The sequence below is a fragment of the Typopeltis vanoorti genome, chromosome 8, assembly GCF_054136105.1.
Source record: "Typopeltis vanoorti isolate ZY-2024b chromosome 8, IOZ_Tvanoo_1.0, whole genome shotgun sequence".
Lineage (NCBI taxonomy): Eukaryota > Metazoa > Arthropoda > Arachnida > Uropygi > Thelyphonidae > Typopeltis > Typopeltis vanoorti.
The window spans coordinates 19,592,783-19,606,083 of record NC_143556.1 but is presented as its reverse complement, the minus strand read 5'-3'; the positions used below and the strand labels follow the sequence as shown (position 1 = coordinate 19,606,083).

The window sequence follows — 13,301 nt, the reverse complement described above, 5'->3', positions numbered from 1 at the left end:
CGAAAATTAGCAATAACGCTTTTCATCTTTATGCTTTAGTAATGTTTTATTTATCAAAAAAATCAGCTAACGTCTTTTTATTCCCGTATATGGGAGTAGGCGAGGCCATTTAGCCCTATCTAACTTTTGGAGACTGAGTGGGCAGTTCAATCTCCACTGGTACCAATCAGAGATAGATGGCCCAAGGCTATCACTAATTAAGCGGTACACAGTGAATGTTTTATTTATTGATACTGTATATCTCTGTCAAATTCTTCGATTTGATTCTGAACAAAAGGGGTGGCGCTCACTTGTGTTTTCTTTAGCCTGCTAAGCACATGAAAACTTATTCTGTTTATTTGAATGTTTTATTTATTGATACTGTATATCTCTGTCAAATTCTTCGATTTGATTCTGAACAAAAGGGGTGGCGCTCACTTGTGTTTTCTTTAGTCTGCTAAGCACATGAAAACTTATTCTGTTTATTCCTTCACGTGCTTTGCATGCGTTGGCTTTAGCTGTAATATGATTTGATATTTATTTATTTAATTTTAGACGTAATAAGATAATTTAAAATGAAGTCGTTTCATGAGGTATATGACTAAATGTGACTGTCATGAGATATTTGGAGGAGTATTATTATTTATGGCGTAGCACAACGACAGATTGGCAAATGAAGTATGGTGCTTTTGTATTTCCACAATAGATTGGTATTAACATGATTTCCGTAAGTGTATGTTTTATATAATATTTATATTTAGTTTTACGCGCAATGAGAATATTGCAGTAGAGTTATAAGGTATATGACTGAATGGGACTAATATGAAATTATTAGAATACTTGTGGCTTAGTGCATGGAAGAGTTTAAATTTGATATTTTTGTTGTATTCCCACACCAAATCAGAAGTAGCGTAACTGCCGCAAAGAATTTGACAGTAAGTATGCAGTTTGAACATATAAATAAAATATTTAAAATTCTTAGCATTAATGGCAAGCGATAATGTAGTGTGTGTGTGTCGGTGTTAGATTCTCAACTCTTCGTAGGTGAAACTGCAATAAAAGTCGCAAATTAGTTGAGATAATACCCTAGCTTTTAATATATGCTTCGAATAATGGTTAGCATTCTCATACCACTGAGAAGATTGGCTCTAAAAGAAAGAAAATTTAGTATGGTAGGAAGTATCTAGTATTGCATGGAGAGAAGACACAAAAAGTCTCATTGACTTATTGTTGACAGGAATATCTTCATGCATGTTGAGAGCATACAGAGGATTTAAAATAAAAAGTGATCACCCATTAGTATTGAGCAGGATAAAATTAAATATGCTGAAAAGAAACGTGTAAGACAGGAATCAAACCATGGGGACTCACTCTTAAGAAAACATCGATTCAGCCACCAAAGCATGTGAGGAAGTTATTACAAGAATTTAAAAAAAAAAAAAAAAAAAATCATGACTACACGATGCTAAGAGAAAATAAGAAGAAAATTTTAAGAAATTGAAGCGGTGTGTGAAAGCAGCAGCTAAACAAGTCGTGAAAACATTAGTAAGAATATCAGGAAGGTAGCAAAATGTTGGTAGGATGTTGAAAAGCATGAGATTGAGTACATAAAAGTACTTAGAGATGATACGGTGATATGAAACTGAAGATAGTTATTCTAGATCTGGAATGATTCTTTAAAAGATTGCAAATAAAACAAAAAGGGATGGGCCAATGGCAGAAAACATTCTGAGGAACACCAGCATATCAATTCTAGAGGTAGAAAAAGCCATTAAAAATATGAATTATGCAATGGCAGCTGGAGTAGATGATGTTCAGTGCATAATCAGGAAATCATGGTGAGAAGATTGTATTTCAGATGATAGACTGACTAATCTGGTGTGACAAATAGAGGTCAAATCTACCCACCCAAAATCCAGAAGTCAGAAAAAAATAAATTTTGTTCATCACCACTAACTACCATTTTTTATTTTATATATATATATATATATATATATATATATATATGTAGAAAGTTTTTTACCTTGGGTATAATATATGTAGATACCAAGCCATTTTAAACCTGGTTTTAATCCATTTCCCAAGTAAGCAAACAGATAAGTCAAGTTTGCACCTGCAAGTAGTGCAAGTCTGGGTGACCCACACATAGTGCAAGTCTTGGGTAACTCATGGTAAAGGTGGAATAAGCTCTGATCACTATTCTTAATATTTACCCTTAATGCAAAGCACATCTCCTTGAGGAGATGTGTGATGCTATGCATTAAAAGCAAGGGGCCACTACCCAGACCGGTTTCGATCTTTATTGAGGTCTCATCAGTGGGAGCCTGGCTTAGAAATCCCAAGGTTTAAGTAATACAGAACTTATATATATATATATATATATATATATATATATATATAAATTTGTTGCTCTTTTATACTGGTTTTTTTTCACATGCTAGTCTATTATTCACCTTCACAGGCCACATTTTTTTTCACATTTTAGCAAATTTCATATCTGTTGGTGGGATTTTGCTGAATGAAACTAGGGCTAGGAATCTTGGAGTGTTAATAGATAGGAAGTTGAATTTCAGGGGACATGTACCAATGATTGTAAATGCAAGTCAAAAGATAATTGGAATGTTGAAATGAATGTTCATGTAAAGATAAGAATGTCATTTTGCTTCTTTACAAGGCCTTGATAAGACCTCACTTGGACCATTGTGCACAGGTCTGGGCTGTTGGTTTCCATTGTGATTCAGATATAATGGAGAGAGTGCAAAGGAGAGTGTTAAAAATGGTACCAGAATTGTGGAATACCGATTATGAAGACAGGGAATGTAATCTAGCTTGCCTTCTCATAGTGCACTCTGGATAACGCTAATTGAGCTAGAATGATTTGGCAGCCAGTTTAACACTTAATTCCCCTGGCTAAGGCATACAGTAACAATACTGATATTTTATTGATGATGCTGACAAAAAATTGGGGATTTAGCTTTAAGATGCCTCAACTGAATATTGAGGGAATTAACTGAGCAAAATGTGATTATCTCTGCAAAATACTACAAGAAAATCACATTGACGTTGTGTTTCAATGAAGAAATGCATGCTGAAAACAAAGACTATCTTCACAGAAGAGGAAAAATAAATGATTACACCCTGATTGGTGCTACATATAACCAGAATTATGGCATTGCAACATATATTGGGCATGGATGTTTGTGATTAACATTGAAAATACTAGTGGTGGTGGTGGGTGGTAGTAGATGGTGTTAGTGTAGATGATGATGGTAGTTGCAGTTCACTGAAGTTGCTGGAGATGAAGAGTTGTAGAGTAGGTATCCTCCCTCGATGAATCTTTGAACTCCTTGGAGGTATCGCATAATAATAATATTAAGGATGACAGAAAATGCTCTCATCCTAACAACAAGATGTGATAATGATACCCATCTTGTGAGTGTGTAAATCCACAACTTGATTGCCAGTAACCCCTCATGCTTTCTTGATTGCAAACAAACTTAACTTCCATGGATGCCCACCCCCATGTTTTCTCCCCACTTTCCATACAACGAAAAATTTCATCAAGCCTCTGTAGTGCAATTGGAAGAACGATGGTATGTTGCGCCCTTCGATTGGAAAAGGCATAAGTTCGATTCTCGTCATGACGGAAGGAATCTTTATATGGACTTTTTCAATTGAAGGTGAGTTAGCCAATCTCATACGGAGGTAGCAAGGTTTATTCTCCTGGAAACTCGGGTTTTTCATCCTGCATACAGACAAATCGGCTCTTCAGAACACATGCAATTTACAGACAAAAAATGCTATTTGTGGTGGTGGGCAGTAGATGGTGCTGATGTTGTTGATTGGTGGTGGAGGTTTGGTGTAGTGGTGGAGGCGGAGAGTTGTACAATAGGTGTCCTCCCGTGATGAGTCTTCGGACTCTTGGAGGTGTCACGAATAATAATAATATCCTATTACCCATTCAAAATTTATATACCTCTATCATATCACCCACCCACATACTTGCAATCTGTACTCATAATCTAAATCCCATAATCTAGATATAATCTTTGTAATTCTTTGCACCCTTTCCATAGCCTCTTTGTCCCCTTGAAATCTGGGAGACAAAATCTGCACATAGTAATCCAGGTGTGGTCTTATCAAAGCCTTATAAAGAGGCAAAACGACTTCATTATTCTTACATGTCAAGGTTTACTTCAACATTGCAATTATCCTCTGAGTTATGTTTGCAACTTTTGCTATGTGACCTTTAACTTCAAATTCCTATCCACCAATACGCCAAGATCCCTTGTTTCTTCAGTTTCTTGTAGCATAACCCAATTATATGCTACTGGAACTCTAATCATGCCAAAGTGCATAAATTTACAGTTATTAAAATGACAACCATTTATTTTCATTTGCCCAAATTTCCAGCCTATTTGAATCATTTTGTAATTTCTGGATATCAGTAGCATCCTTGATAGCCATGTCTATCTTTGCATTGTCAGCAAACAATTGCACATCTGATGTTAGTTCCTGGCTGATATGATTAATGTATAGATTGAACAATAATGGCTCAAGGACTGAACCCCGAGGTACACCACTGGGTCATTTAAATCTGGCAGATTTACACCACTTCATACTACTTTTTGATATCTGCCTGTCAACCATCTCCTGATCCAAGTCAAGAGTTTATTTTCCAATCCCATACTCTCCAGTTTATGCAACAGCCTTTTGTGTGGTATCCTATCAAATGCTTTTAGAAAAATCCAACATTATCATAGTGTATGCATTCCCTTTATCCAACTTGGCTGTAACATTGTTCTAAAATATGAGCAAATTGCTAAAACATGACCTTGCTTTAGTAAACCTATGCTGTTCCTTGCAGAGTATAGCATATTTATCTGCCCATTTCTGTATGCGAGTTCTTCTCTAGAATCTTCACTACCACACCAGATATTGATAGGTCGGTAATTAGACACATCAGTTTTTGCACCAACCTTGTACACTGGAACTATCATACATTCCTGAGCTGAGACTCGAGTTATACAAACATATGAAAGGCATAGCCAATTCGGCTGAGCATTCCTTTAGCAAATGGGCTGATATTCCATCTGTAGACAAATTCTTATCCAGGTTATGCAACAGCTCTTCAACTTCATTTTCATGAACCTTCAAGTCTTCATCCAATGTAGCAGTAGCTACATTATGTATGTACATTATGTAAAATGGTGCACAGTGCTACACTGTACACCATGTTACATACATCTTAGCAAAGTGGGTATTCATTAACTGAACAATCTCATTAGCTTCCGACACTCTGGTACCATTTGCATTCAGTAAAATTATTCTTCCACATTCATTGTTTCTTTTGCTTGCAGCATATGGATAAAATTCTTTTGGATTGCCTTTAGCTTGCATGGCCAATTTCTTTTCATACTCTAATTTAGCTTTCTTCACAATACTCGTTACTTTTCTGGCCTGAACTTTATATATTTCATAACTCCTCTTATTCTCATGATATTCTTTCGACATCATCTTCTTGTGGATCTCTTGTTTAATAAGGTTGCATATCCATTTCACTTCCAACCTATTTATTCTTCGAACACTAGGGATACATTCAGATAACTCCTCATTTAAGCACTTTTTCAAAGATTCCCATGCATTGCTGACATCTTTCCCATTCAGTAACTCATGCCATGTAACCAAAGATAGTATTCTCCTAAGTTGATCATAATTTCCAGCTTTGTAGTTCAACATGCAACCTGTTTTAATCAGAGCATTAATATAATTAGATGCTTCCCAAGAAAGTACACCATGATCACTATCACTAATTGGTAAAATGGCCATATTCTTGACAGAGCCCCTCTTCTGAAGCTATGAGCAAATCCAACACACTCTTTGACCTTGAGTTTCTTCAATGAATTCCTCTTTCTTATCATGAGATTTCTCTTCTACCCAATCAATGTTTGGAAAATTAAAGTCACCCATAATGAACATTCATTTGGTACCCATAAGGCTAAATTGGCGATGCACCTCTGCAACTGAGCCACCAGGTCTGTAGCAACACTCCACCATATATTTCATTCTGTTAACCTCCACTTCACTCCAGATTGACTCAAACTCACCACTACATGGGACATTGTTACCATCATTGATTTCTTGTATTTCTACCCTAACTGGACTTAATTCATCTGATATCATTAATAGCACTCCTGTCTATATGCAATCTATTTGGTTTTGTTCTAGAATTTTCTCTTTTTCCTTCCTCCTGTCCTGTCAGGTGTCTTCTCCCTCCAGGAGATTGACTACCATGTGTCTCCACCATGTCTTATTCTGTGCCTCTCTGCTGCATTCCTCATATGAGAGATAGATCCAGTCTTCCATATTTTTCATCCACTCCAGTCTTTGTCTTCCTCTCCTTCTCTTTCCCTCAATGGTGCCTTTGAGAAGTATCCTTTGTAGGCAGTTATGTCTCAGAATATGTCCGAAATAGCCGACTTTTCTCTTTCCTAGACATCCTTAAAGGTCCAAACCCAAAGAAAATTTTTTCATCCCTTCACCACATACATAACCACGTTTCTGGGCATTCGTATCTTTATCACGTTTACATACTATAGCTGGACTTTCACATACATTTTTCCCATAATGCAAAGATAGACAGGGCAATCAGAGATGCTACTGATATCCTGCTCTTATAGAATGATTTGAATAGGCTGGAAATTGCACAAAAGAAAATGGCTGTCAGTTTAATGTTAATAAGTGTAAGGTTATGCACTTTGGTGTGTTGAGATTTCCAGTGGCATATTATATTAGCAGGGTTATGCTACAAGAAGCTGATGAGGCTAGAAATCTTGGCATGATGGATAGGAATTTGAAGTTTGAAGATCACATAGCAAAACTTAGAGGATAATTACAATGTTAAAGTGAACCTTGGCATGTTAGGATAAGGAAGTCATTTTTGCTTCTTAATAAGGCCTTGATAAGACCATACCTGGATTATTGTTCAGAGATTTCGGTTTCATTTGAATAAAGAAGCTTGAAAGGGTACAAAGAAGAGTTACAAAGATTATATCTGGATTATGGGATTTAGATCAGCGTTTCTCAATCTTTCTAAGGCCACGGACCAGTAAAATGCTGAAAACAATTCTACGGACCACTAAGTTACAGAGGCGTCACTTGGGTGGGGGGGGGGATCTGCCCCGGGCGGCCCTTTTTTGGCGTTTAAGAAATCTTGCCTTACTGTCTATAAAACAGCAACTGGGTGATGAAATAGACTTCAACAATGTTATCGATGATTTTGCGAACAGAAAAGCAAGAAAAATAACATTTTAGAATGCTGGAATTAAAGTTTTACTTCAAAAATAAACATAGTGTTTTTAATTTATTTCCCTATATGTCATTTTGACTTTTCGTAATTTTTTTAAAAACCTAAGTAGGAATTACCAACATTTCGGAAAAACTGTGCCATTTATAACATAATAAATCTAAAAGCATGTTTTGAATACATATGGAAACATAATTAATTAAATTGGAGGTAAACAATTAAAAGTGTATCATCACTGAACAAAGTTTTAATTTTTATTAAACAAATAAATAATATAATCTAATTATGTTACTACTTACTTTTAATGAGATGGTTGAGCTTCTCGCCCCTTGCAGAGTTGCTGGATATCTGGCTCAATATTGGTAGGATTCAGTCGAAGATCGGCACACACACACACAGAAGATGATTTCTGTATTTTGTTTTTATTTGAAGGAGAAATGAAAAATCCTTTCTCACAAAGATAGGTTAGAGAACTACGTGACGATTTTCAATGCGTCTTCAGATAATTCGGGAAATTCACTTCTCACTGAAGGCAAGATCCAAAATCGAGCCAAACCAAGATCACGGAATTGCATTTTAAGTCCACTGTCACTTGAAAGGTCGTTCGCGTGACTGCAAACCTCAAATGAATCGTGAACCCACAGAAATTTCTTATAAAAGTTATTCGGAAAATATGTTTCAAAATTCTGTTTCAGATTTTTGAGGTGGTCACAAACCCTTTCCAGAAACTCAATCAACAAAAATATAATTTTCCACTAAAAAGGATTCCAATGTTGGGAAAGGTGCAAATTGTCTGTCTTTTACATAATTAATCCATAAAACCATTTTTTTTCTCGAATGACTTTATTTTGTCATAGGCTTCAAGAACAGTTAAAGAATTTCCCTGAAGGGAGAGATTTAGTTCATTTAATTTCGAAAAAATGTCTGAAAGATAGGATAATATTGAAAACCATGCTTCGTCAACAAGGAGTGATGCAAAATCAGAATTGCATTCATTTACAAATAACGAAACTTTGTGCCTTAATTGAAATAACCTTGTTAGTACTTTTTGCCCCTGGAAAGCCAGCGAATTTCAGAATGAAGCAAAAGTTGTATATATTCACTGTCCATTTCATCGCAGAGTACTGAAAATAACCTGTTATTTAACGGTCGAGCTTTAATAAAATTAACTAGCGTTATATAGCACAGTTTTGGTTTCTGGTGGCATTCCTTTTTAGGTTAACACTTAAAACAGTGCACCCAATTCGTATCTGGAGCTACTTCCTTGACCATAGACATAACCTCCCTATGCCTGCCTGTAAGGGCACGAGCTCCATCCGAACAGAAGTCTATATATTTTTTCCATTGGTTCCTTTTGTGTATTATGTAATTATTGAGAGTGTGAAATATTTCTTCTCTAGTTGTTTGGGATGGCAAAGTTCCACAAAACAGAATATCATCACGAATGTTGTTATCATGCACATATCTTATGTAGCATATTAACTGCATCACTTGTAACATTAGTAGTCTCGTCTGTATGTAACGCATAATAAGGGCTCTTCTTAACTCTTTAGATTAACTGAGATTCTACGTCACTTGCCATATCATTAATTCTGTGACCGACAGTGTCATTTGAAAGAGGAATCAAATCAACATCTTTTAGTAACTTGTTGCGAAACATCGTTTTTACCACATCTTTTATAGCTGGAAGTAGCAAATTTTCCCTGATAGAATGAGGTTTCCCTCTTTTCGCTATGCACAAACTTAAGAGATAGGATGCTTTCAGTACCTTGCAATTAATAGAACCCATGGCCAAAACTATATCTTTCCGATGGTTTAATGTCCCTAAGTATCTCTGAAAAAATTCAATTTGCTTATTTTTCACATCAGTTTTTAGCTTCTAAATGTCATCAGAGTTTCGCAGATTTCATGCACTTGTTCGACAACACCTCATAACACAATATGAACTGTTATATTTCCTACTGTATTTTTTCTTTGAACTGCTTGTTTCTTCTTCTTTAATAATATCAGATTTACTTGCCGTTACAACACTTGTATCACAATTAGGGTTAGCATCACCTGTTTCATTTGCCCTTCTTTGCAAAGTCCTAGTTCTAGGCCACTTTTCCATTATTAAAAAACATTTCCAAAAAATGTATAAATATATAATACTGAGATTAACTCAGGACACACTTTGCCCAAGTATCACTTAGCACTTCTCAAGATATACTGAGCCTAGGTTGAAGGAGGGAAACCTTCAATAATAAAAATTAATAAACAAGTCATAGGTTGAAATGTGGATAATACATGTTCACTTCAAATCTGACAAAACAGCAAGGGAAGATGGAAGCAATAAAACTATATTATTGTTCACTTCACCCCTCTTTTCTGCTGCTACAAATTTAGCAGCAGAATGACAAATAATAAAGAAGTGAACAACAATATAGTTTTATTGCTTCCGCCTTTGAACATTCTGACGATATTTGTTGTTGTTTTTTTAAGTCTCCATTTGATTTCAATAATTTTTATTTATTCAATTTTAATTTGTTTAGATAATTAAAAAATATATTTATTTAATTAATTCAAGTCTGCCTGTGGACCACCTGTCCCATCGTCGTGGACCACAGGTTGAGAAACACTGATTTAGATTATTAGGACAGATTGCAAGTATGTGGATTACAGGCTAGTTAACAGGAGAAAGAGGTGTGATATGATAGAGGTATATAAATTTTGAATGGGTTAACACCCATTTTTTTCGTTATATGGAAGGTGGGGAGAGAACACGGGGGGGGTTATCTATGGAAGTTAAGTTTGTTCGCAGTCAAGAAAGGGGTAAGAGCTAGGTTTTCCTTTCACAGAGCAGTGAGTGAGTTGAATAGTTTGTCTTTTGAGGTAGTGAGTTCATCTAGTGTGAATGAATTTAAGAGAAGGTATTACAGTTGCTCTGGGTAATTTATAGCATCCCTCAATGAGTCCTTGACTCCCTGGAGGTCTCAAATAATAATATTTTCTGCTAGTAGGATGTTGTAATTGTAAGATAATTTCCTATTTGATAGTGATCTGAGTAGAACTTTTGATTGTTGATGTTTCTGGCATTTTTGCAAATTTACTGTGTTGGAGTGGTAGCATTAAATATCAAATGTGCCAAAAGTTAAGAGTGCCTGTTATGAAATTTTGATTTGTTTTGGGTATCTACTGTAGAATGCTGTTTTGTTTAAATTTGACACTTCAAATGGTTCACTTGAAACAAAAATTTCAACACTGAATAATAAAGATGCCAAATACCAGATTGTATTAAATTCCATCCAACTAATGTGTAATTATTACTGTGATTTTGATTTTGTGAAACCTAAACTGAACTACATAGACATATTCTAGTTCACATTCTAAATCCAAAACTGTATTAAATGCCACTTTTGCACTCTTGGAAATGGTTCGATTGAAACAGATTGAAATAGACAAAATTTTATAAGGATTAAATCATTCTTGTCCATATTTAAGAATAACTTCTTGTGTATGGATGGACCACACAGACCTAATACATGCTTAACATTTTGAGAAACAAATGGCTCATCTATTGTATTTGATAGTCTCATGTATGCAAGATGAACTTTTCTTTCCTGAATACACTGGTCACATGTCTTCCCTCAGGCAGTCTATCCTTCACTGTTTACCTCAAGCTTACACATACTGGCCAATATATACATGCTAACTCATATCACCACCCTCTGCAAGAACTTGGGGTCATTAACACCCTCAAGAATAGAGCTATAACTATTTACTCTAATGAACAAGCTCTTAAACAAGAATTACAAATTATTAGCAATACATTTATAAATAGTGGCTATAGCAAAAATATTATTAGTAAAGTTCTTCATAAAACTTCATCAAAAAATAATATCGATTACAGTAAAACCATAGCAGTCTCATACATTAAAGGGTTATCAGAAAAAATCAATAGAATTCTACACCATTATAATCTTAATGAAACTTTTAAATCATCTGTAAAATTAAAAACATTCCACTCCTCTAAGGATCTCCCCCCCCCCCCCAATAGATACAATAAACTCCAGGCTCACCCTGGAGTTTATTGCATCTATTGCACCTGTAACTTACCTTATATTGGAGAAACTGGATGTACAATCCCTATCCGTAAAAAGAACACAAACTACACATTAAATTTAACAATTTTGGTGATGCAGGCCTATCAGATCACTCTTAAACACCCTACATCAAATTGATTGGAAAAGTACTTGTTCTTTGCATCATACAAAAACCTGATATGAACGGAAATTTAAAGAAGCCTGCGAAATTTTGATTAATCGCCCAATTTTAATAATAATGATGGTGTAGATGGCACACATTCAGCCCACATAGTTCAGGTTTTCCAGGCAACCTTGACTTTAGGATTCTAAGCAATTTTTCAGCTTTTATTGGCCACCATCCATACTGGTTTGTTTTAATTTATATGCATACTTATATGAGTAACTTTTTTTGTGTGTGAACATGTTGCTCTTGGGCTTAATTTAATTTTGTAACCTAATAGATAATAATGATAGGACTAGCTTTGACGTAGTAAGGGTTTTTTTTTCCACCAGATGTCAGGCCAATGGTTTTAACAGTTGACCAGTAACTTTAGCATACCATGTAGTGCAGCTTGTTTCTTTTTATATACGTGTATACTCCAGATGATTATCTTAATGTGAAGGTTCAAATGTCGAGTGATTATTTTGGTTTATATTAAACTGAAATTTTACTCTGACATGGTTATTGTTTCCATAATTTCTAAAATGTAGTGAAATATTATATTTAATAAAGTTACTTAATATTGTTTTAATTTTCTGTTGAATTGTGGCTCGGTCTTTAAAAAAATACTTTGCTGTCATGGGAGCTAGAGAATTTTTAAGATGTTTTTGAATTGAATATCTAGAAATACATTTAATACACACTATTTTATTTTGGAAAAGAAATGATTTTCAATTAGTTATTGAGCAGTGTTATTACTCGTTTTTAATTCATCTTTCAGATACTCACATATATAAACTTTAAACATTGTTATGCTATTTAATGGTTTTGCCTTTTCTTGTTTATTAAATATTACATTTTTCTTTAAATGTTAGGCAGTTGGACTGGATAGACCTATCGGTATTCTGTTGGTGGTTGTTGGAAGTATTTTAACTCTGTTATGTGCTGGAAAAATATTATTCCAGGTAAATAAATTTAATTTTTATTTTAAACCAAGATTACCATTATTCTTAAAACTATTATTTAAAAACACATATCTGTTTTGAAACACTTATATAATACACTTTTTTAAAGTGTATCAAGAACAAAGCATATACTGATATGGATAAATAGAAACATGATATTGTATGAGGGACAGTGGCATGCTTTTGTGAATAGAAGTCTTGCCTAAGTAATTTACTTAATTTCAAAATTAAAAGGAAATAGTTATGCCGTGCTGCTGTCATTTGTCAAAAGTCTTTGACAGGATGCCACATGTTAATCTATTAAATTGGAACAAAGAGAAATGAAGCTGGTAACATGGATAAGAGTATAACTGATAGACATCAGTCTATCAATTATACTCTCATCTAGAATGTGGATGATCAATTATGTATTACCAGCATTCTGTGTTTGGATCACTGTTATTTATTTTCTAGGCATATTAGGAATGATTTGAAAGGTACACCCAGTTTGCTACTGACTAAATTGAGAAATTGAGAGAGGGGAGGTTAATAGTAAATAAAGATGATATACAATCTACAGGATTTGAATAACTGACATTGTAGGCATAAGATAATTGTTGCTGGTTGTGTGTTTTATAATGCAAGGTTACTCATTTTGGATTGGAGAGATTACAGGTTGCATGTTGATGAGGCTAGTGATGGACAGGGAATTGGAGTTTTAGGTATGTATTGTTCAGTGCAAAATGACAATTTGGATGCTGCACATGTACCGATGATGAAGGATAAGGAAGCTATTGTTCTTCTTTATAAACTGGATCAAATATGACACATTTGTGCTCAGATTTGGT

At 34.7% G+C, this 13,301-nt stretch overlaps 1 long non-coding RNA gene across 2 annotated transcripts in view; it reads left to right on the top strand.

The window, feature by feature from the left end:
- Window positions 1-559: 559 nt before the first annotated feature.
- The window catches only part of LOC150103800 (uncharacterized), a 105,458-nt gene continuing 92,716 nt past the window's right edge, over window positions 560-13,301 (top strand). For both annotated transcript variants that reach the window (XR_016548715.1, XR_016548714.1), the window contains exons 1-2: window positions 560-706; window positions 12,385-12,474. This is a non-coding gene — a long non-coding RNA (uncharacterized LOC150103800). The remainder of the gene's footprint in view (window positions 707-12,384; window positions 12,475-13,301) is intronic.